Genomic DNA, 22,869 nt, shown 5'->3' on the forward strand with positions numbered 1-22,869 from the left:
GTTAAGGATATGGCAGACATATGCCCCCTTTGGAGAGATTGGGTACCCCTAGTAAACTGAAAAAAAAATCTGTCAACAATTGCTAATATATGCAAATAAAAATTATTATTGGATAGAAAACACTCTAAAGATTCTAAAACCGTTGGAATTATGTCTGTAAGTATAGCAGAACTCACAGGGCAGGCATTCTTCCAAACTAGTTTTTGTGGCCATGAAAGTTGGAGCAACTTTGACGTCATGGCCCCCACCCTTCCCAACCAGTTATGATTCTGGGGAGACTTTCTATCTCTTCCGCTAGATGTCCTCTTTCAGTAGAGCTTTGAATCGTTCAAATCCCGCGAGAATTGACCCTATGGGAGTGAAATTAGTGCGTGCCACGAGAAAATAGGCTGTGCGTAGGGGCGCGAATTGGTCCCAGCCATTCCTTTGTTCCAGCACTCAAGAGAGGGGCAGACGATGGCCGATTGAAGTTTGTTTTGTGTGTCTAAAACATCATAAAGCTTGCTTCTGCACTTAGTTTGACCTGTTTAGTCGACATATAATATGTAATTTTGAAGTTTTGATGTGCAACTTTTCCGGACCAGAGGACGTTTTGGGTGCATTTCAGCTGATGTTATTAGCCTTTTAGATCTCTAGGGGCGCTATTTCATTTTTGGATAAAAAACATTCCCGTTTTAAGCGCAATATTTTGTCACGAAAAGATGCTCGACTATGCATATTCCTGACAGTTTTGGAAAGAAAACACTCTGAAGTTTCAGAATATGCAAAGATTTTGTCTGTAAGTGCCCCAGAACTCATTCTACAGGCGAAACCAAGATGATGCATCAACCAGGAATTAGCAGAATTTCTGAAGCTCTGTTTTCCATTGTCTCCTTATATGGCTGTGATTGCGCAAGGAATGAGCCTACACTTTCTGTCGTTCGCCCAAGGTCTTAGCAGCATTGTGACGTATTTGTAGGCATATCATTGGAAGATTGACCATAAGAGACTACATTTTCCAAGTGTCCGCCTTGTGTCCTGCGTGGAATTCGGTGCGCAATTGCCAGCTGCTTGTACTTTACCATTTGATTCAGGGGAGAAAGCATGTGTCCAAGAACGATGTATCAATGAAGAGATATGTGAAAAACACCTTGATGATTGATTCTAAACAACGTTTGCCATGTTTTCAGTCGATATTATGGAGTTAATTTGGAAAAAAGTTTGCGTTTTGAGGACTGAATTTTCGGTTTTTTTTTGGTAGCCAAATGTGATGTATAAAACGGAGCTATTTCTAATACACAAAGAATCTTTTTGGAAAAACTGAGCATCTGCTATCCAACTGAGAGTATCCTCATTGAAAACATCAGAAGTTCTTCAAAGGTAAATTATTTTATTTGAAGGCTTTTATGTTTTTGTTGAAATGTTGCGTGCTGGATGCTAACGCTAATGCTAACGCTAAATCCTTTGTTTGCTAGCTACTGTTACACAAATTATTGTTTTCCTATGGTTGAGAAGCATATTTTGAAAATCTGAGATGACAGTGTTGTTTACAAAAGGCTAAGCTTGCGAGATGGCATATTTATTTCATTTCATTTGCGATTTTCATGAATAGTTAACGTTGCGTTATGGTAATGAGCTTGAGGCTGTAGTCACGATACCGGATCCGGGTTTGGGAGATCAGAGAGGTTAACTAGGTGTCATTTACGTTACCTTAAGTCATTTATTTTTCAACTGGATTTTACAAAGGTGCATGACATGCAGGCGCTAAAAAGTTGTCAGGAGGGGGTTTCAAACCATGCCTATAGGGGAGTCTGCGACCTGAATGACTTAATGGTTATTTTCAATGCAATCGAGTTTTTCTTTTTCTTTTAGGGTTTAACAAGGTTTCTCACCTGTTACCTGTGGCTTGACTTTAGATGTGGCCAGTTCGATTACCCTGCAGACTATAAGAGTGTCTTCAGAATATGGCCAATTTGACATGAATTTAAAAATGCCTCAGATAGGGTCTGCATTTGAGAGTGTTTATTATGAATTGTTATTTCACTGTGTGAACTAAAAAACTGTCAGAAGTGGGATTTGAACCCATGCCTCCATGGGAGACTGCGACCTGAACGCAGCGCCTTAGACCGCTCGGCCATCCTGACTACAGCACAGTAACTGGGTATCGGGTTAAAGTGTATGCGTTAAAAGTAGAAATATGAACAACGCTCTAAAATCACCACAGAGACCAGAACAACTATGCACGATACTGACTTGCACTTTCAATAGTCATTTGTTTTTACAAATTAAAAAGTCCAGTCATTGATTTAAAACCTGTTAAGGATATGGCAGACATATGCCCCCTTTGGAGAGATTGGGTACCCCTAGTAAACTGAAAAAAAAATCTGTCAACAATTGCTAATATATGCAAATAAAAATTATTATTGGATAGAAAACACTCTAAAGATTCTAAAACCGTTGGAATTATGTCTGTAAGTATAGCAGAACTCACAGGGCAGGCATTCTTCCAAACTAGTTTTTGTGGCCATGAAAGTTGGAGCAACTTTGACGTCATGGCCCCCACCCTTCCCAACCAGTTATGATTCTGGGGAGACTTTCTATCTCTTCCGCTAGATGTCCTCTTTCAGTAGAGCTTTGAATCGTTCAAATCCCGCGAGAATTGACCCTATGGGAGTGAAATTAGTGCGTGCCACGAGAAAATAGGCTGTGCGTAGGGGCGCGAATTGGTCCCAGCCATTCCTTTGTTCCAGCACTCAAGAGAGGGGCAGACGATGGCCGATTGAAGTTTGTTTTGTGTGTCTAAAACATCATAAAGCTTGCTTCTGCACTTAGTTTGACCTGTTTAGTCGACATATAATATGTAATTTTGAAGTTTTGATGTGCAACTTTTCCGGACCAGAGGACGTTTTGGGTGCATTTCAGCTGATGTTATTAGCCTTTTAGATCTCTAGGGGCGCTATTTCATTTTTGGATAAAAAACATTCCCGTTTTAAGCGCAATATTTTGTCACGAAAAGATGCTCGACTATGCATATTCCTGACAGTTTTGGAAAGAAAACACTCTGAAGTTTCAGAATATGCAAAGATTTTGTCTGTAAGTGCCCCAGAACTCATTCTACAGGCGAAACCAAGATGATGCATCAACCAGGAATTAGCAGAATTTCTGAAGCTCTGTTTTCCATTGTCTCCTTATATGGCTGTGATTGCGCAAGGAATGAGCCTACACTTTCTGTCGTTCGCCCAAGGTCTTAGCAGCATTGTGACGTATTTGTAGGCATATCATTGGAAGATTGACCATAAGAGACTACATTTTCCAAGTGTCCGCCTTGTGTCCTGCGTGGAATTCGGTGCGCAATTGCCAGCTGCTTGTACTTTACCATTTGATTCAGGGGAGAAAGCATGTGTCCAAGAACGATGTATCAATGAAGAGATATGTGAAAAACACCTTGATGATTGATTCTAAACAACGTTTGCCATGTTTTCAGTCGATATTATGGAGTTAATTTGGAAAAAAGTTTGCGTTTTGAGGACTGAATTTTCGGTTTTTTTTTGGTAGCCAAATGTGATGTATAAAACGGAGCTATTTCTAATACACAAAGAATCTTTTTGGAAAAACTGAGCATCTGCTATCCAACTGAGAGTATCCTCATTGAAAACATCAGAAGTTCTTCAAAGGTAAATTATTTTATTTGAAGGCTTTTATGTTTTTGTTGAAATGTTGCGTGCTGGATGCTAACGCTAATGCTAACGCTAAATCCTTTGTTTGCTAGCTACTGTTACACAAATTATTGTTTTCCTATGGTTGAGAAGCATATTTTGAAAATCTGAGATGACAGTGTTGTTTACAAAAGGCTAAGCTTGCGAGATGGCATATTTATTTCATTTCATTTGCGATTTTCATGAATAGTTAACGTTGCGTTATGGTAATGAGCTTGAGGCTGTAGTCACGATACCGGATCCGGGTTTGGGAGATCAGAGAGGTTAACTAGGTGTCATTTACGTTACCTTAAGTCATTTATTTTTCAACTGGATTTTACAAAGGTGCATGACATGCAGGCGCTAAAAAGTTGTCAGGAGGGGGTTTCAAACCATGCCTATAGGGGAGTCTGCGACCTGAATGACTTAATGGTTATTTTCAATGCAATCGAGTTTTTCTTTTTCTTTTAGGGTTTAACAAGGTTTCTCACCTGTTACCTGTGGCTTGACTTTAGATGTGGCCAGTTCGATTACCCTGCAGACTATAAGAGTGTCTTCAGAATATGGCCAATTTGACATGAATTTAAAAATGCCTCAGATAGGGTCTGCATTTGAGAGTGTTTATTATGAATTGTTATTTCACTGTGTGAACTAAAAAACTGTCAGAAGTGGGATTTGAACCCATGCCTCCATGGGAGACTGCGACCTGAACGCAGCGCCTTAGACCGCTCGGCCATCCTGACTACAGCACAGTAACTGGGTATCGGGTTAAAGTGTATGCGTTAAAAGTAGAAATATGAACAACGCTCTAAAATCACCACAGAGACCAGAACAACTATGCACGATACTGACTTGCACTTTCAATAGTCATTTGTTTTTACAAATTAAAAAGTCCAGTCATTGATTTAAAACCTGTTAAGGATATGGCAGACATATGCCCCCTTTGGAGAGATTGGGTACCCCTAGTAAACTGAAAAAAAAATCTGTCAACAATTGCTAATATATGCAAATAAAAATTATTATTGGATAGAAAACACTCTAAAGATTCTAAAACCGTTGGAATTATGTCTGTAAGTATAGCAGAACTCACAGGGCAGGCATTCTTCCAAACTAGTTTTTGTGGCCATGAAAGTTGGAGCAACTTTGACGTCATGGCCCCCACCCTTCCCAACCAGTTATGATTCTGGGGAGACTTTCTATCTCTTCCGCTAGATGTCCTCTTTCAGTAGAGCTTTGAATCGTTCAAATCCCGCGAGAATTGACCCTATGGGAGTGAAATTAGTGCGTGCCACGAGAAAATAGGCTGTGCGTAGGGGCGCGAATTGGTCCCAGCCATTCCTTTGTTCCAGCACTCAAGAGAGGGGCAGACGATGGCCGATTGAAGTTTGTTTTGTGTGTCTAAAACATCATAAAGCTTGCTTCTGCACTTAGTTTGACCTGTTTAGTCGACATATAATATGTAATTTTGAAGTTTTGATGCGCAACTTTTCCGGACCAGAGGACGTTTTGGGTGCATTTCAGCTGATGTTATTAGCCTGTTAGATCTCTAGGGGCGCTATTTCATTTTTGGATAAAAAACGTTCCCGTTTTAAGCGCGATATTTTGTCACGAAAAGATGCTCGACTATGCATATTCTTGACAGTTTTGGAAAGAAAACACTCTGAAGTTTCAGAATCTGCAAAGATTTTGTCTGTAAGTGCCCCAGAACTCATTCTACAGGCGAAACCAAGATGATGCATCAACCAGGAATTAGCAGAATTTCTGAAGCTCTGTTTTCCATTGTCTCCTTATATGGCTGTGATTGCGCAAGGAATGAGCCTACACTTTCTGTCGTTCGCCCAAGGTCTTAGCAGCATTGTGACGTATTTGTAGGCATATCATTGGAAGATTGACCATAAGAGACTACATTTTCCAAGTGTCCGCCTGGTGTCCTGCGTGGAATTCGGTGCGCAATTGCCAGCTGCTTGTACTTTACCATTTGATTCAGGGGAGAAAGCATGTGTCCAAGAACGATGTATCAATGAAGAGATATGTGAAAAACACCTTGATGATTGATTCTAAACAACGTTTGCCATGTTTTCAGTCGATATTATGGAGTTAATTTGGAAAAAAGTTTGCGTTTTGAGGACTGAATTTTCGGGTTTTTTTTGGTAGCCAAATGTGATGTATAAAACGGAGCTATTTCTAATACACAAAGAATCTTTTTGGAAAAACTGAGCATCTGCTATCCAACTGAGAGTATCCTCATTGAAAACATCAGAAGTTCTTCAAAGGTAAATTATTTTATTTGAAGGCTTTTATGTTTTTGTTGAAATGTTGCGTGCTGGATGCTAACGCTAATGCTAACGCTAAATCCTTTGTTTGCTAGCTACTGTTACACAAATTATTGTTTTCCTATGGTTGAGAAGCATATTTTGAAAATCTGAGATGACAGTGTTGTTTACAAAAGGCTAAGCTTGCGAGATGGCATATTTATTTCATTTAATTTGCGATTTTCATGAATAGTTAACGTTGCGTTATGGTAATGAGCTTGAGGCTGTAGTCACGATACCGGATCCGGGTTTGGGAGATCAGAGAGGTTAACTAGGTGTCATTTACGTTACCTTAAGTCATTTATTTTTCAACTGGATTTTACAAAGGTGCATGACATGCAGGAGCTAAAAAGTTGTCAGGAGGGGGTTTCAAACCATGCCTATAGGGGAGTCTGCGACCTGAATGACTTAATGGTTATTTTCAATGCAATCGAGTTTTTCTTTTTCTTTTAGGGTTTAACAAGGTTTCTCACCTGTTACCTGTGGCTTGACTTTAGATGTGGCCAGTTCGATTACCCTGCAGACTATAAGAGTGTCTTCAGAATATGGCCAATTTGACATGAATTTAAAAATGCCTCAGATAGGACCAAAAAAGTGTCTGGAGCTTCCCGTCAGGGTAAGAGTGACAACAGGTTTCCACATGTCAAAATGGGGGAAATCTTAGCAAATGGCTTCATGGTTATTCATGAGAATCGTGTTGTTGTATTGTTGAGTGTATCATGGGATCTCACCTGAAATCTGTGGCTTGACTACAAACCTGTAACCTATGCTACTGTGGCCTATAGAGCTAGAAGGCTGGATAACCAGGTGTGTAAAGGTGTGAAGTGGGACAGATGGCCTGCAGTCCTATCCCAAATGGACAACTAATCCCTATGTACTTGCGGAGATCTGAGAGGATGCGATTGGTATAAGAAACACGACTAAACTTCAACCTCCGGAGGGGTCAAAAAAATACATTTTTGTTGTCGGCAGGATTTGAACCTGCGCAGGAATATCCTAATGGATTTCTAGTCCATCGCCTTAACCACTCGGCCACGATAACGTTGACAGAAGAAAACAAGCTTGTTAGGAGTGAATGGGCCAACAGGCATAGCCTACAGAAAGTGAAATTTAACAACTGAAAGATAATGCAGTAACTCATTATAATGCAATAACACAAAATGTTCCCCTCATTCATTTGTTATTAAGTCCAGCTGTTTTCTTATTTAACATTGATCTTTGCTCAGCTCCAGAAGGTCTGCATTTGAGAGTGTTTATAATGAATTGTTATTTCACTGTGTGAAGTTGTTATTTCATCATTCTTATTATTACTGCTGAGCAGCATGACTCCTGAGAGGCACTAAAACACTGTCAGAAGTGGGATTTGAACCCACTCCTCCATGGGAGACTGCGACCTGAACGCAGCGCCTTAGACCGCTCGGCCATCCTGACTACAGCACAGTAACCGGGTACCGGGTTAAAGTGTATGCGGTAAAAGTAGAAATATGAACAACGCTCTAAAATCACCACAGAGACCAGAACAACTATGCACGATACTGACTTGCACTTTCAATAGTCATTTGTTTTTATAAATTAAAAAGTCCAGTCATTGATTTAACCTCAATATGGCCTTCAATGGGAAAGAGTAGTAAATCGTCATTGAATGAGCACAAAACTGGCATCAGAATATGGCCATTCTGATATAAATGATAAAATTCCTCAGATAAGACTGAAAAAGTGTCTGGAAATATCAGCAACCATCAGGGTAAGAGTGACAACAGGTCCACATGGGGGAAATCCTTACAAATGGCTTAATGAGTCATTTCAACGCAATCGTGTTATTATTTATTTTTAGGGTTTAACAAGGCAGCTCACCTGTGACTTGACATTAGATGCGGCGACTTTGATTACCCTGCAGACGATATTTTTGTTCTTCCCGCCAATACAATCCACTGACAACGACCGACGAGTTCTGCGTTCCGAGATTATTTTTGTTATTTGCCTGTTTGGGGCCTGCCTGTGAAATTGCGCGATTCTTGCAATTCTCTTTCAGCCTCTCATCAACTAGCTGTTTTTGCAGAATATTAAAAATATGATAGTTATTCACTACTCATATTAACTAGGTGTCATTTACGTTACCTTAAGTCATTTATTTTTCAAACTGGATTTTACAAAGGTGCATGACATGCAGGCGCTAAAAAATTGTCAGGAGGGGGTTTCAAACCATGCCTATGCCTGCGACCTGAATGACTTAATGGTTATTTTCAATGCAATCGAGTTTTTTCTTTTTCTTTTAGGGTTTAACAAGGTTTTTCACCTGTTACCTGTGGCTTGACTTTAGATGTGGCCAGTTCGATTACCCTGCAGCCTAAGAGTGTCTTCAGAATATGGCCAATTTGACATGAATTTATAAATGCCTCAGATAGGACCAAAAAAGTGTCCGGAGCTTCCCGTCAGGGTAAGAGTGACAACAGGTTTCCACATGTCAAAATGGGGGAAATCTTAGCAAATGGCTTCATGGTTATTCATGAGAATCGTGTTGTTGTATTGTTGAGTGTATCATGGGATCTCACCTGAAATCTGTGGCTTGACTACAAACCTGTAACCTATGCTACTGTGGCCTATAGAGCTAGAAGGCTGGATAACCAGGTGTGTAAAGGTGTGAAGTGGGATAGATGGCCTGCAGTCCTATCCCAAATGGACAACTAATCCCTATGTACTTGCGGAGATCTGAGAGGATGCGATTGGTATAAGAAACACGACTAAACTTCAACCTCCGGAGGGGTCAAAAAAAAGCATTTTCGTTGTCGGCAGGATTTGAACCTGCGCAGGAAGATCCTAACGGATTTCTAGTCCATCGCCTTAACCACTCGGCCACGACAACGTTGACAGAAGAATACAGGCTTGTTAGGAGTGAATGGGCCAACAGGCATAGCCTACAGAAAGTGAAATTTAACAACTGAAAGATAATGCAGTAACTCATTATAATGCAATAACACAAAATGTTCCCCTCATTCATTTGTTATTAAGTCCAGCTGTTTTCTTATTTAACCTTGATCTTTGCTCAGCTCCAGAAGGTCTGCATTTGAGAGTGTTTATTATGAATTGTTATTTCACTGTGTGAAGTTGTTATTTCATCATTCTTATTATTACTGCTGAGCAGCATGACTCCTGAGAGGCACTAAGAAACTGTCAGAAGTGGGATTTGAACCCACGCCTCCATGGGAGACTGCGACCTGAACGCAGCGCCTTAGACCGCTCGGCCATCCTGACTACAGCACAGTAACTGGGTATCGGTTTAAAGTGTATGCGGTAAAAGTAGAAGTATGAACAAAGCTCTAAAATCACCACAGAGACCAGAACAACTATGCACGATACTGACTTGCACTTTCAATAGTCATTTGTTTTTATAAATTAAAAAGTCCAGTCATTGATTTAACCTCAATATGGCCTTCAATGGGAAAGAGTAGTAAATCGCCATTGAATGAGCGCTAAACTGGCATCAGAATATGGCCATTCTGATATAAATGATATAATTCCTCAGATAAGACTGAAAAAGTGTCTGGAAATATCAGCAACCATCAGGGTAAGAGTGACAACAGGTCCACATGGGGGAAATCCTTACAAATGGCTTAATGGGTCATTTCAACGCAATCGTGTTATTATTTATTTTTAGGGTTTAACAAGGCAGCTCACCTGTGACTTGACATTAGATGCGGCGACTTCGATTACCCTGCAGACGATATTCTTGTTCTTCCCGCCAATACAATCCACTGACAACGACCGACGAGTTCTGCGTTCCGAGATCATTTTTGTTATTTGCCTGTTTGGGGCCCGCCTGTGAAATTGCGCGATTCTTGCAATTCTCTTTCAGCCTCTCATCAACTAGCTGTTTTTGCAGAATATTAAAAATAGGATAGTTATTCACTACTCATATTAACTAGGTGTCATTTACGTTACCTTAAGTCATTTATTTTTCAACTGGATTTTACAAAGGTGCATGACATGCAGGCGCTAAAAAGTTGTTAGGAGGGGGTTTCCAACCATGCCTATAGGGGAGTCTGCGACCTGAATGACTTAATGGTTATTTTCAATGCAATCAAGTTTTTTATTTTTATTTTAGGGTTTAACAAGGTTTCTCACCTGTTACCTGTGGCTTGACTTTAGATGTGGCCAGTTCGATTACCCTGCAGACTATAAGAGTGTCTTCAGAATATGGCCAATTTGACATGAATTTAAAAATGCCTCAGATAGGACCAAAAAAGTGTCTGGAGCTTCCCGTCAGGGTAAGAGTGACAACAGGTTTCCACATGTCAAAATGGGGGAAATCTTAGCAAATGGCTTAATGGTTATTCATGAGAATCGTGTTGTTGTATTGTTGAGTGTATCATGGGATCTCATCTGAAATCTGTGGCTTGACTACAAACCTGTAACCTATGCTACTGTGGCCTATAGAGCTAGAAGGCTGGATAACCAGGTGTGTAAAGGTGTGAAGTGGGACAGATGGCCTACAGTCCTATCCCAAATGGACAACTAATCCCTATGTACTTGCGGAGATCTGAGAGGATGCGATTGGTATAAGAAACACGACAAAACTTCAACCTCCGGAGGGGTCAAAAAAAAAGCATTTTCGTTGTCGGCAGGATTTGAACCTGCGCAGGAACATCCTAATGGATTTCTAGTCCATCGCCTTAACCACTCGGCCACGACAACGTTGACAGAAGAAAACAGGCTTGTTAGGAGTGAATGGGCCAACAGGCATAGCCTACAGAAAGTGAAATTTAACAACTGAAAGATAATGCAGTAACTCATTATAATGCAATAACACAAAATGTTCCCCTCATTCATTTGTTATTAAGTCCAGCTGTTTTCTTATTTAACCTTGATCTTTGCTCAGCTCCAGAAGGTCTGCATTTGAGAGTGTTTATTATGAATTGTTATTTCACTGTGTGAAGTTGTTATTTCATCATTCTTATTATTACTGCTGAGCAGCATGGCTCCTGAGAGGCACTAAAAAACTGTCAGAAGTGGGATTTGAACACACGCCTCCATGGGAGACTGCGACCTGAACGCAGCGCCTTAGACCGCTCGGCCATCCTGACTACAGCACAGTAACTGGGTATCGGTTTAAAGTGTATGCGGTAAAAGTAGAAGTATGAACAAAGCTCTAAAATCACCACAGAGACCAGAACAACTATGCACGATACTGACTTGCACTTTCAATAGTCATTTGTTTTTATAAATTAAAAAGTCCAGTCATTGATTTAACCTCAATATGGCCTTCAATGGGAAAGAGTAGTAAATCGCCATTGAATGAGCGCTAAACTGACATCAGAATATGGCCATTCTGATATAAATGATAAAATTCCTCAGATAAGACTGAAAAAGTGTCTGGAAATATCAGCAACCATCAGGGTAAGAGTGACAACAGGTCCACATGGGGGAAATCCTTACAAATGGCTTAATGGGTCATTTCAACGCAATCGTGTTATTATTTATTTTTAGGGTTTAACAAGGCAGCTGACCTGTGACTTGACATTAGATGCGGCGACTTCGATTACCCTGCAGACGATATTTTTGTTCTTCCCGCCAATACAATCCACTGACAACAACCGACGAGTTCTGCGTTCCGAGGTTATTTTTGTTATTTGCCTGTTTGGGGCCCGCCTGTGAAATTGCACGATTCTTGCAATTCTCTTTCAGCCTCTCATCAACTAGCTGTTTTTGCAGAATATTAAAAATACGATAGTTATTCACTACTCATATTAACTAGGTGTCATTTACGTTACCTTAAGTCATTTATTTTTCAACTGGATTTTACAAAGGTGCATGACATGCAGGCGCTAAAAAGTTGTCAGGAGGGGGTTTCAAACCATGCCTATAGGGGAGTCTGCGACCTGAATGACTTAATGGTTATTTTCAATGCAATCGAGTTTTTCTTTTTCTTTTAGGGTTTAACAAGGTTTCTCACCTGTTACCTGTGGCTTGACTTTAGATGTGGCCAGTTCGATTACCCTGCAGACTATAAGAGTGTCTTCAGAATATGGCCAATTTGACATGAATTTAAAAATGCCTCAGATAGGACCAAAAAAGTGTCTGGAGCTTCCCGTCAGGGTAAGAGTGACAACAGGTTTCCACATGTCAAAATGGGGTAATCTTAGCAAATGGCTTAATGGTTATTCATGAGAATCGTGTTGTTGTATTGTTGAGTGTATCATGGGATCTCACCTGAAATCTGTGGCTTGACTACAAACCTGTAACCTATGCAACTGTGGCCTATAGAGCTAGAAGGCTGGATAACCAGGTGTGTAAAGGTGTGAAGTGGGATAGATGGCCTGCAGTCCTACCCCAAATGGACAACTAATCCCTATGTACTTGCGGAGATCTGAGAGGATGCGATTGGTATAAGAAACACGACTAAACCTCAACCTCCGGAGGGGTCAAAAAAATGCATTTTCTTTGTAGGCAGGATTTGAACCTACACAGGAAGATCCTAATGGATTTCTAGTCCATCGCCTTAACCACTCGGCCACGACAACGTTGACAGAAGAAAACAGGCTTGTTAGGAGTGAATGGGCCAACAGGCATAGCCTACAGAAAGTGAAATTTAACAACTGAAAGATAATGCAGTAACTCATTATAATGCAATAACACAAAATGTTCCCCTCATTCATTTGTTATTAAGTCCAGCTGTTTTCTTATTTAACCTTGATCTTTGCTCAGCTCCAGTAGGTCTGCATTTGAGAGTGTTTATTATGAATTGTTATTTCACTGTGTGAAGTTGTTATTTCATCATTCTTATTATTACTGCTGAGCAGCATGACTCCTGAGAGGCACTAAAAAACTGTCAGAAGTGGGTTTTGAACCCACGCCTCCATGGGAGACTGCGACCTGAACGCAGCGCCTTAGACCGCTCGGCCATCCTGACTACAGCACAGTAACTGGGTATCGGGTTAAAGTGTATGCGGTAAAAGTAGAAATATGAACAACGCTCTAAAATTCCCACAGAGACCAGAACAACTATGCACGATACTGACTTGCACTTTCAATAGTCATTTGTTTTTATAAATTAAAAAGTCCAGTCATTGATTTAACCTCAATATGGCCTTCAATGGGAAAGAGTAGTAAATCGCCATTGAATGAGCGCTAAACTGGCATCAGAATATGGCCATTCTGATATAAATGATAAAATTCCTCAGATAAGACTGAAAAAGTGTCTGGAAATATCAGCAACCATCAGGGTAAGAGTGACAACAGGTCCACATGGGGGAAATCCTTACAAATGGCTTAATGGGTCATTTCAACGCAATCGTGTTATTATTTATTTTTAGGGTTTAACAAGGCAGCTCACCTGTGACTTGACATTAGATGCGGCGACTTCGATTACCCTGCAGACGATATTTTTGTTCTTCCCGCCAATACAATCCACTGACAACGACCGACGAGTTCTGTGTTCCGAGATTATTTTTGTTATTTGCCTGTTTGGGGCCCGCCTGTGAAATTGCGCGATTCTTGCAATTCTCTTTCAGCCTCTCATCAACTAGCTGTTTTTGCAGAATATTAAAAATACGATAGTTATTCACTACTCATATTAACTAGGTGTCATTTACTTTACCTTAAGTCATTTATTTTTCAACTGGATTTTACAAAGGTGCATGACATGCAGGCGCTAAAAAGTTGTCAGGAGGGGGTTTCAAACCATGTCTATAGGGGAGCTGCGACCTGAATGACTTAATGGTTATTTTCAATGCAATCAAGTTTTTTCTTTTTCTTTTAGGGTTTAACAAGGTTTCTCACCTGTTACCTGTGGCTTGACTTTAGATGTGGCCAGTTCGATTACCCTGCAGACTATAAGAGTGTCTTCAGAATATGGCCAATTTGACATGAATTTAAAAATGCCTCAGATAGGACCAAAAAAGTGTCTGGAGCTTCCCGTCAGGGTAAGAGTGACAACAGGTTTCCACATGTCAAAATGGGGTAATCTTAGCAAATGGCTTAATGGTTATTCATGAGAATCGTGTTGTTGTATTGTTGAGTGTATCATGGGATCTCACCTGAAATCTGTGGCTTGACTACAAACCTGTAACCTATGCAACTGTGGCCTATAGAGCTAGAAGGCTGGATAACCAGGTGTGTAAAGGTGTGAAGTGGGATAGATGGCCTGCAGTCCTACCCCAAATGGACAACTAATCCCTATGTACTTGCGGAGATCTGAGAGGATGCGATTGGTATAAGAAACACGACTAAACCTCAACCTCCGGAGGGGTCAAAAAAATGCATTTTCTTTGTAGGCAGGATTTGAACCTACACAGGAAGATCCTAATGGATTTCTAGTCCATCACCTTAACCACTCGGCCACGACAACATTGACAGAAGGAAACAGGCTTGTTAGGAGTGAATGGGCCAACAGGCATAGCCTACAGAAAGTGAAATTTAACAACTGAAAGATAATGCAGTAACTCATTATAATGCAATAACACAAAATGTTCCCCTCATTCATTTGTTATTAAGTCCAGCTGTTTTCTTATTTAACCTTGATCTTTGCTCAGCTCCAGTAGGTCTGCATTTGAGAGTGTTTATTATGAATTGTTATTTCACTGTGTGAAGTTGTTATTTCATCATTCTTATTATTACTGCTGAGCAGCATGACTCCTGAGAGGCACTAAAAAACTGTCAGAAGTGGGATTTGAACCCACGCCTCCATGGGAGACTGCGACCTGAACGCAGCGCCTTAGACCGCTCGGCCATCCTGACTACAGCACAGTCACTGGGTATCGGGTTAAAGTGTATGCGGTAAAAGTAGAAATATGAACAACGCTCTAAAATCACCACAGAGACCAGAACAACTATGCACGATACTGACTTGCACTTTCAATAGTCATTTGTTTTTATAAATTAAAAAGTCCAGTCATTGATTTAACCTCAATATGGCCTTCAATGGGAAAGAGTAGTAAATCGTCATTGAATGAGCGCTAAACTGGCATCAGAATATGGCCATTCTGATATAAATGATAAAATTCCTCAGATAAGACTGAAAAAGTGTCTGGAAATATCAGCAACCATCAGGGTAAGAGTGACAACAGGTCCAAATGGGGGAAATCCTTACAAATGGCTTAATGGGTCATTTCAACGCAATCGTGTTATTATTTATTTTTAGGGTTTAACAAGGCAGCTCACCTGTGTCTTGACATTAGATGCGGCGACTTTGATTACCCTGCAGACAATATTTTTGTTCTTCCCGCCAATACAATCCACTGACAACGACCGACGAGTTCTGCGTTCCGAGATTATTTTTGTTATTTGCCTGTTTGGGGCCCACCTGTGAAATTGCGCGATTCTTGCAATTCTCTTTCAGCCTCTCATCAACTAGCTGTTTTTGCAGAATATTAAAAATACGATAGTTATTCACTACTCATATTAACTAGGTGTCATTTACGTTACCTTAAGTCATTTATTTTTCAACTGGATTTTACAAAGGTGCATGACATGCAGGCGCTAAAAAATTGTCAGGAGGGGGTTTCAAACCATGCCTATAGGGGAGTCTGCGACCTGAATGACTTAATGGTTATTTTCAATGCAATCAAGTTTTTTCTTTTTCTTTTAGGGTTTAACAAGGTTTCTCACCTGTTACCTGTGGCTTGACTTTAGATGTGGCCAGTTCGATTACCCTGCAGCCTAAGAGTGTCTTCAGAATATGGCCAATTTGACATGATTTTAAAAATGCCTCAGATAGGACCAAAAAAGTGTCTGGAGCTTCCCGTCAGGGTAAGAGTGACAACAGGTTTCCACATGTCAAAATGGGGGAAATCTTAGCAAATGGCTTCATGGTTATTCATGAGAATCGTGTTGTTGTATTGTTGAGTGTATCATGGGATCTCACCTGAAATCTGTGGCTTGACTACAAACCTGTAACCTATGCTACTGTGGCCTATAGAGCTAGAAGGCTGGATAACCAGGTGTGTAAAGGTGTGAAGTGGGACAGATGGCCTGCAGTCCTATCCCAAATGGACATCTAATCCCTATGTACTTGCGGAGATCTGAGAGGATGCGATTGGTATAAGAAACACGACTAAACTTCAACCTCCGGAGGGGTCAAAAAAATGCATTTTCGTTGTCGGCAGGATTTGAACCTGCGCAGGAAGATCCTAATGGATTTCTAGTCCATCGCCTTAACCACTCGGCCACGACAACGCTGACAGAAGAAAACAAGCTTGTTAGGAGTGAATGGGCCAACAGGCATAGCCTACAGAAAGTGAAATTTAACAACTGAAAGATAATGCAGTAACTCATTATAATGCAATAACGCAAAATGTTCCCCTCATTCATTTGTTATTAAGTCCAGCTGTTTTCTTATTTAACCTTGATCTTTGCTCAGCTCCAGAAGGTCTGCATTTGAGAGTGTTTATTATGAATTGTTATTTCACTGTGTGAAGTTGTTATTTCATCATTCTTATTATTACTGCTGAGCAGCATGACTCCTGAGAGGCACTAAAAAACTGTCAGAAGTGGGATTTGAACCCACGCCTCCATGGGAGACTGCGAACTGAACGCAGCGCCTTAGACCGCTCGGCCATCCTGACTACAGCACAGTAACTGGGTATCGGGTTAAAGTGTATGCGGTAAAAGTAGAAATATGAACAACGCTCTAAAATCACCACAGAGACCAGAACAACTATGCACGATACTGACTTGCACTTTCAATAGTCATTTGTTTTTATAAATTAAAAAGTCCAGTCATTGATTTAACCTCAATATGGCCTTCAATGGGAACGAGTAGTAAATCGTCATTGAATGAGCGCTAAACTGGCATCAGAATATGGCCATTCTGATATAAATGATAAAATTCCTCAGATAAGACTGAAAAAGTGTCTGGAAATATCAGCAACCATCAGGGTAAGAGTGACAACAGGTCCAAATGGGGGAAATCCTTACAAATGGCTTAATGGGTCATTTCAACGCAATCGTGTTATTATTTATTTTTAGGGTTTAACAAGGCAGCTCACCTGTGTCTTGACATTAGATGCGGCGACTTTGATTACCCTGCAGACAATATTTTTGTTCTTCCCGCCAATACAATCCACTGACAACGACCGACGAGTTCTGCGTTCCGAGATTATTTTTGTTATTTGCCTGTTTGGGGCCCACCTGTGAAATTGCGCGATTCTTGCAATTCTCTTTCAGCCTCTCATCAACTAGCTGTTTTTGCAGAATATTAAAAATACGATAGTTATTCACTACTCATATTAACTAGGTGTCATTTACGTTACCTTAAGTCATTTATTTTTCAACTGGATTTTACAAAGGTGCATGACATGCAGGCGCTAAAAAATTGTCAGGAGGGGGTTTCAAACCATGCCTATAGGGGAGTCTGCGACCTGAATGACTTAATGGTTATTTTCAATGCAATCGAGTTTTTCTTTTTCTTTTAGGGTTTAACAAGGTTTCTCACCTGTTACCTGTGGCTTGACTTTAGATGTGGCCAGTTCGATTACCCTGCAGCCTAAGAGTGTCTTCAGAATATGGCCAATTTGACATGAATTTAAAAATGCCTCAGATAGGACCAAAAAAGTGTCTGGAGCTTCCCGTCAGGGTAAGAGTGACAACAGGTTTCCACATGTCAAAATGGGGGAAATCTTAGCAAATGGCTTCATGGTTATTCATGAGAATCGTGTTGTTGTATTGTTGAGTGTATCATGGGATCTCACCTGAAATCTGTGGCTTGACTACAAACCTGTAACCTATGCTACTGTGGCCTATAGAGCTAGAAGGCTGGATAACCAGGTGTGTAAAGGTGTGAAGTGGGACAGATGGCCTGCAGTCCTATCCCAAATGGACAACTAATCCCTATGTACTTGCGGAGATCTGAGAGGATGCGATTGGTATAAGAAACACGACTAAACTTCAACCTCCGGAGGGGTCAAAAAAATGCATTTTCGTTGTCGGCAGGATTTGAACCTGCGCAGGAAGATCCTAATGGATTTCTAGTCCATCGCCTTAACCACTCGGCCACGACAACGTCGACAGAAGAAAACAGGCTTGTTAGGAGTGTATGGGCCAACAGGCATAGCCTACAGAAATTGAAATTTAACAACTGAAAGATAATGCAGTAACTCATTATAATGCAATAACACAAAATGTTCCCCTCATTCATTTGTTATTAAGTCCAGCTGTTTTCTTATTTAACCTTGATCTTTGCTCAGCTCCAGAAGGTCTGCATTTGAGAGTGTTTATTATGAATTGTTATTTCACTGTGTGAAGTTGTTATTTCATCATTCTTATTATTACTGCTGAGCAGCATGACTCCTGAGAGGCACTAAAAAACTGTCAGAAGTGGGATTTGAACCCACGCCTCCATAGGAGACTGCGACCTGAACGCAGCGCCTTAGACCGCTCGGCCATCCTGACTACAGCACAGTAACTGGGTATCGGGTTAAAGTGTATGCGGTAAAAGTAGAAATATGAACAACGCTCTAAAATCACCACAGAGACCAGAACAACTATGCACGATACTGACTTGCACTTTCAATAGTCATTTGTTTTTATAAATTAAAAAGTCCAGTCATTGATTTAACCTCAATATGGCCTTCAATGGGAAAGAGTAGTAAATCGTCATTGAATGAGCGCTAAACTGGCATCAGAATATGGCCATTCTGATATAAATGATAAAATTCCTCAGATAAGACTGAAAAAGTGTCTGGAAATATCAGCAACCATCAGGGTAAGAGTGACAACAGGTCCACATGGGGGAAATCCTTACAAATGGCTTAATGAGTCATTTCAACGCAATCGTGTTATTATTTATTTTTAGGGTTTAACAAGGCAGCTCACCTGTGACTTGACATTAGATGCGGCGACTTTGATTACCCTGCAGACGATATTTTTGTTCTTCCCGCCAATACAATCCACTGACAACGACCGACGAGTTCTGCGTTCCAAGATTATTTTTGTTATTTGCCTGTTTGGGGCCCGCCTGTGAAATTGCGCGATTCTTGCAATTCTCTTTCAGCCTCTCATCAACTAGCTGTTTTTGCAGAATATTAAAAATACGATAGTTATTCACTACTCATATTAACTAGGTGTCATTTACGTTACCTTAAGTCATTTATTTTTCAACTGGATTTTACAAAGGTGCATGACATGCAGGCGCTAAAAAGTTGTCAGGAGGGGGTTTCAAACCATGCCTATAGGGGAGTCTGCGACCTGAATGACTTAATGGTTATTTTCAATGCAATCAAGTTTTTTCTTTTTCTTTTAGGGTTTAACAAGGTTTCTCACCTGTTACCTGTGGCTTGACTTTAGATGTGGCCAGTTCGATTACCCTGCAGCCTAAGAGTGTCTTCAGAATATGGCCAATTTGACATGAATTTAAAAATGCCTCAGTTAGGACCAAAAAAGTGTCTGGAGCTTCCCGTCAGGGTAAGAGTGACAACAGGTTTCCACATGTCAAAATGGGGGAAATCTTAGCAAATGGCTTCATGGTTATTCATGAGAATCGTGTTGTTGTATTGTTGAGTGTATCATGGGATCTCACCTGAAATCTGTGGCTTGACTACAAACCTGTAACCTATGCTACTGTGGCCTATAGAGCTAGAAGGCTGGATAACCAGGTGTGTAAAGGTGTGAAGTGGGACAGATGGACTGCAGTCCTATCCCAAATGGACAACTAATCCCTATGTACTTGCGGAGATCTGAGAGGATGCGATTGGTATAAGAAACACGACTAAACTTCAACCTCCGGAGGGGTCAAAAAAATGCATTTTCGTTGTCGGCAGGATTTGAACCTGCGCAGGAAGATCCTAATGGATTTCTAGTCCATCGCCTTAACCACTCGGCCACGACAACGTCGACAGAAGAAAACAGGCTTGTTAGGAGTGTATGGGCCAACAGGCATAGCCTACAGAAATTGAAATTTAACAACTGAAAGATAATGCAGTAACTCATTATAATGCAATAACACAAAATGTTCCCCTCATTCATTTGTTATTAAGTCCAGCTGTTTTCTTATTTAACCTTGATCTTTGCTCAGCTCCAGAAGGTCTGCATTTGAGAGTGTTTATTATGAATTGTTATTTCACTGTGTGAAGTTGTTATTTCATCATTCTTATTATTACTGCTGAGCAGCATGACTCCTGAGAGGCACTAAAAAACTGTCAGAAGTGGGATTTGAACCCACGCCTCCATAGGAGACTGCGACCTGAACGCAGCGCCTTAGACCGCTCGGCCATCCTGACTACAGCACAGTAACTGGGTATCGGGTTAAAGTGTATGCGGTAAAAGTAGAAATATGAACAACGCTCTAAAATCACCACAGAGACCAGAACAACTATGCACGATACTGACTTGCACTTTCAATAGTCATTTGTTTTTATAAATTAAAAAGTCCAGTCATTGATTTAACCTCAATATGGCCTTCAATGGGAAAGAGTAGTAAATCGTCATTGAATGAGCGCTAAACTGGCATCAGAATATGGCCATTCTGATATAAATGATAAAATTCCTCAGATAAGACTGAAAAAGTGTCTGGAAATATCAGCAACCATCAGGGTAAGAGTGACAACAGGTCCACATGGGGGAAATCCTTACAAATGGCTTAATGAGTCATTTCAACGCAATCGTGTTATTATTTATTTTTAGGGTTTAACAAGGCAGCTCACCTGTGACTTGACATTAGATGCGGCGACTTTGATTACCCTGCAGACGATATTTTTGTTCTTCCCGCCAATACAATCCACTGACAACGACCGACGAGTTCTGCGTTCCAAGATTATTTTTGTTATTTGCCTGTTTGGGGCCCGCCTGTGAAATTGCGCGATTCTTGCAATTCTCTTTCAGCCTCTCATCAACTAGCTGTTTTTGCAGAATATTAAAAATACGATAGTTATTCACTACTCATATTAACTAGGTGTCATTTACGTTACCTTAAGTCATTTATTTTTCAACTGGATTTTACAAAGGTGCATGACATGCAGGCGCTAAAAAGTTGTCAGGAGGGGGTTTCAAACCATGCCTATAGGGGAGTCTGCGACCTGAATGACTTAATGGTTATTTTCAATGCAATCAAGTTTTTTCTTTTTCTTTTAGGGTTTAACAAGGTTTCTCACCTGTTACCTGTGGCTTGACTTTAGATGTGGCCAGTTCGATTACCCTGCAGCCTAAGAGTGTCTTCAGAATATGGCCAATTTGACATGAATTTAAAAATGCCTCAGTTAGGACCAAAAAAGTGTCTGGAGCTTCCCGTCAGGGTAAGAGTGACAACAGGTTTCCACATGTCAAAATGGGGGAAATCTTAGCAAATGGCTTCATGGTTATTCATGAGAATCGTGTTGTTGTATTGTTGAGTGTATCATGGGATCTCACCTGAAATCTGTGGCTTGACTACAAACCTGTAACCTATGCTACTGTGGCCTATAGAGCTAGAAGGCTGGATAACCAGGTGTGTAAAGGTGTGAAGTGGGATAGATGGCCTGCAGTCCTATCCCAAATGGACAACTAATCCCTATGTACTTGCGGAGATCTGAGAGGATGCGATTGGTATAAGAAACACGACTAAACTTCAACCTCCGGAGGGGTCAAAAAAATACATTTTCGTTGTCGGCAGGATTTGAACCTGCGCAGGAAGATCCTAATGGATTTCTAGTCCATCGCCTTAACCACTCGGCCACGACAACGTTGACAGAAGAAAACAAGCTTGTTAGGAGTGAATGGGCCAACAGTCATAGCCTACAGAAAGTGAAATTTAACAACTGAAAGATAATGCAGTAACTCATTATAATGCAATAACACAAAATGTTCCCCTCATTCATTTGTTATTAAGTCCAGCTGTTTTCTAATTTAACCTTGATCTTTGCTCAGCTCCAGAAGGTCTGCATTTGAGAGTGTTTATTATGAATTGTTATTTCACTGTGTGAAGTTGTTATTTCATCATTCTTATTATTACTGCTGAACAGCATGACTCCTGAGAGGCACTAAAAAACTGTGAGAAGTGGGATTTGAACCCACGCCTCCATGGGAGACTGCGACCTGAACGCAGCGCCTTAGACCGCTCGGCCATCCTGACTACAGCACAGTAACTGGGTATCGGGTTAAAGTGTATGCGGTAAAAGTAGAAATATGAACAACGCTCTAAAATCACCACAGAGACCAGAACAAATATGCACGATACTGACTTGCACTTTCAATAGTCATTTGTTTTTATAAATTAAAAAGTCCAGTCATTGATTTAACCTCAATATGGCCTTCAATGGGAAAGAGTAGTAAATCGTCATTGAATGAGCGCTAAACTGGCATCAGAATATGGCCATTCTGATATAAATGATACAATTCCTCAGATAAGACTGAAAAAGTGTCTGGAAATATCAGCAACCATCAGGGTAAGAGTGACAACAGGTCCACATGGGGGAAATCCTTACAAATGGCTTAATGAGTCATTTCAACGCAATCGTGTTATTATTTATTTTTAGGGTTTAACAAGGCAGCTCACCTGTGATTTGACATTAGATGCGGCGACTTTGATTACCCTGCAGACGATATTTTTGTTCTTCCCGCCAATACAATCCACTGACAACGACCGACGAGTTCTGCGTTCCGAGATTATTTTTGTTATTTGCCTGTTTGGGGCCCGCCTGTGAAATTGCGCGATTCTTGCAATTCTCTTTCAGCCTCTCATCAACTAGCTGTTTTTGCAGAATATTAAAAATACGATAGTTATTCACTACTCATATTAACTAGGTGTCATTTACGTTACCTTAAGTCATTTATTTTTCAACTGGATTTTACAAAGGTGCATGACATGCAGGCGCTAAAAAATTGTCAGGAGGGGGTTTCAAACCATGCCTATAGGGGAGTCTGCGACCTGAATGACTTAATGGTTATTTTCAATGCAATCAAGTTTTTCTTTTTCTTTT

The 22,869-nt window shown here is 40.6% G+C and overlaps 11 non-coding genes across 11 annotated transcripts; all 11 read right to left on the minus strand.

Annotated features, from left to right (window-relative positions):
* Positions 1-6,946: 6,946 nt before the first annotated feature.
* Positions 6,947-7,028, minus strand: trnas-aga. The gene has a single exon. It is a non-coding gene; the product is annotated as a tRNA-Ser (tRNA).
* A 1,739-nt stretch (positions 7,029-8,767) lies between these two features.
* On the minus strand, positions 8,768-8,849 carry trnas-aga. The gene has a single exon. It is a non-coding gene; the product is annotated as a tRNA-Ser (tRNA).
* A 306-nt stretch (positions 8,850-9,155) lies between these two features.
* trnal-cag lies at positions 9,156-9,238 on the minus strand. The gene has a single exon. It is a non-coding gene; the product is annotated as a tRNA-Leu (tRNA).
* Positions 9,239-10,596: 1,358 nt separating this feature from the next.
* Positions 10,597-10,678, minus strand: trnas-aga. The gene has a single exon. It is a non-coding gene; the product is annotated as a tRNA-Ser (tRNA).
* Positions 10,679-14,636: 3,958 nt separating this feature from the next.
* On the minus strand, positions 14,637-14,719 carry trnal-cag. Its single transcript has one exon. It is a non-coding gene; the product is annotated as a tRNA-Leu (tRNA).
* Positions 14,720-16,074: 1,355 nt separating this feature from the next.
* Positions 16,075-16,156, minus strand: trnas-aga. Its single transcript has one exon. It is a non-coding gene; the product is annotated as a tRNA-Ser (tRNA).
* A 1,743-nt stretch (positions 16,157-17,899) lies between these two features.
* Positions 17,900-17,981, minus strand: trnas-aga. Its single transcript has one exon. It is a non-coding gene; the product is annotated as a tRNA-Ser (tRNA).
* A 306-nt stretch (positions 17,982-18,287) lies between these two features.
* Positions 18,288-18,370, minus strand: trnal-cag. The gene has a single exon. It is a non-coding gene; the product is annotated as a tRNA-Leu (tRNA).
* Positions 18,371-19,725: 1,355 nt separating this feature from the next.
* trnas-aga lies at positions 19,726-19,807 on the minus strand. The gene has a single exon. It is a non-coding gene; the product is annotated as a tRNA-Ser (tRNA).
* A 306-nt stretch (positions 19,808-20,113) lies between these two features.
* On the minus strand, positions 20,114-20,196 carry trnal-cag. Its single transcript has one exon. It is a non-coding gene; the product is annotated as a tRNA-Leu (tRNA).
* Positions 20,197-21,551: 1,355 nt separating this feature from the next.
* trnas-aga lies at positions 21,552-21,633 on the minus strand. Its single transcript has one exon. It is a non-coding gene; the product is annotated as a tRNA-Ser (tRNA).
* Positions 21,634-22,869: the final 1,236 nt, after the last annotated feature.

This window comes from Oncorhynchus mykiss, unplaced genomic scaffold (assembly GCF_013265735.2).
Source record: "Oncorhynchus mykiss isolate Arlee unplaced genomic scaffold, USDA_OmykA_1.1 un_scaffold_292, whole genome shotgun sequence".
NCBI lineage: Eukaryota > Metazoa > Chordata > Actinopteri > Salmoniformes > Salmonidae > Oncorhynchus > Oncorhynchus mykiss.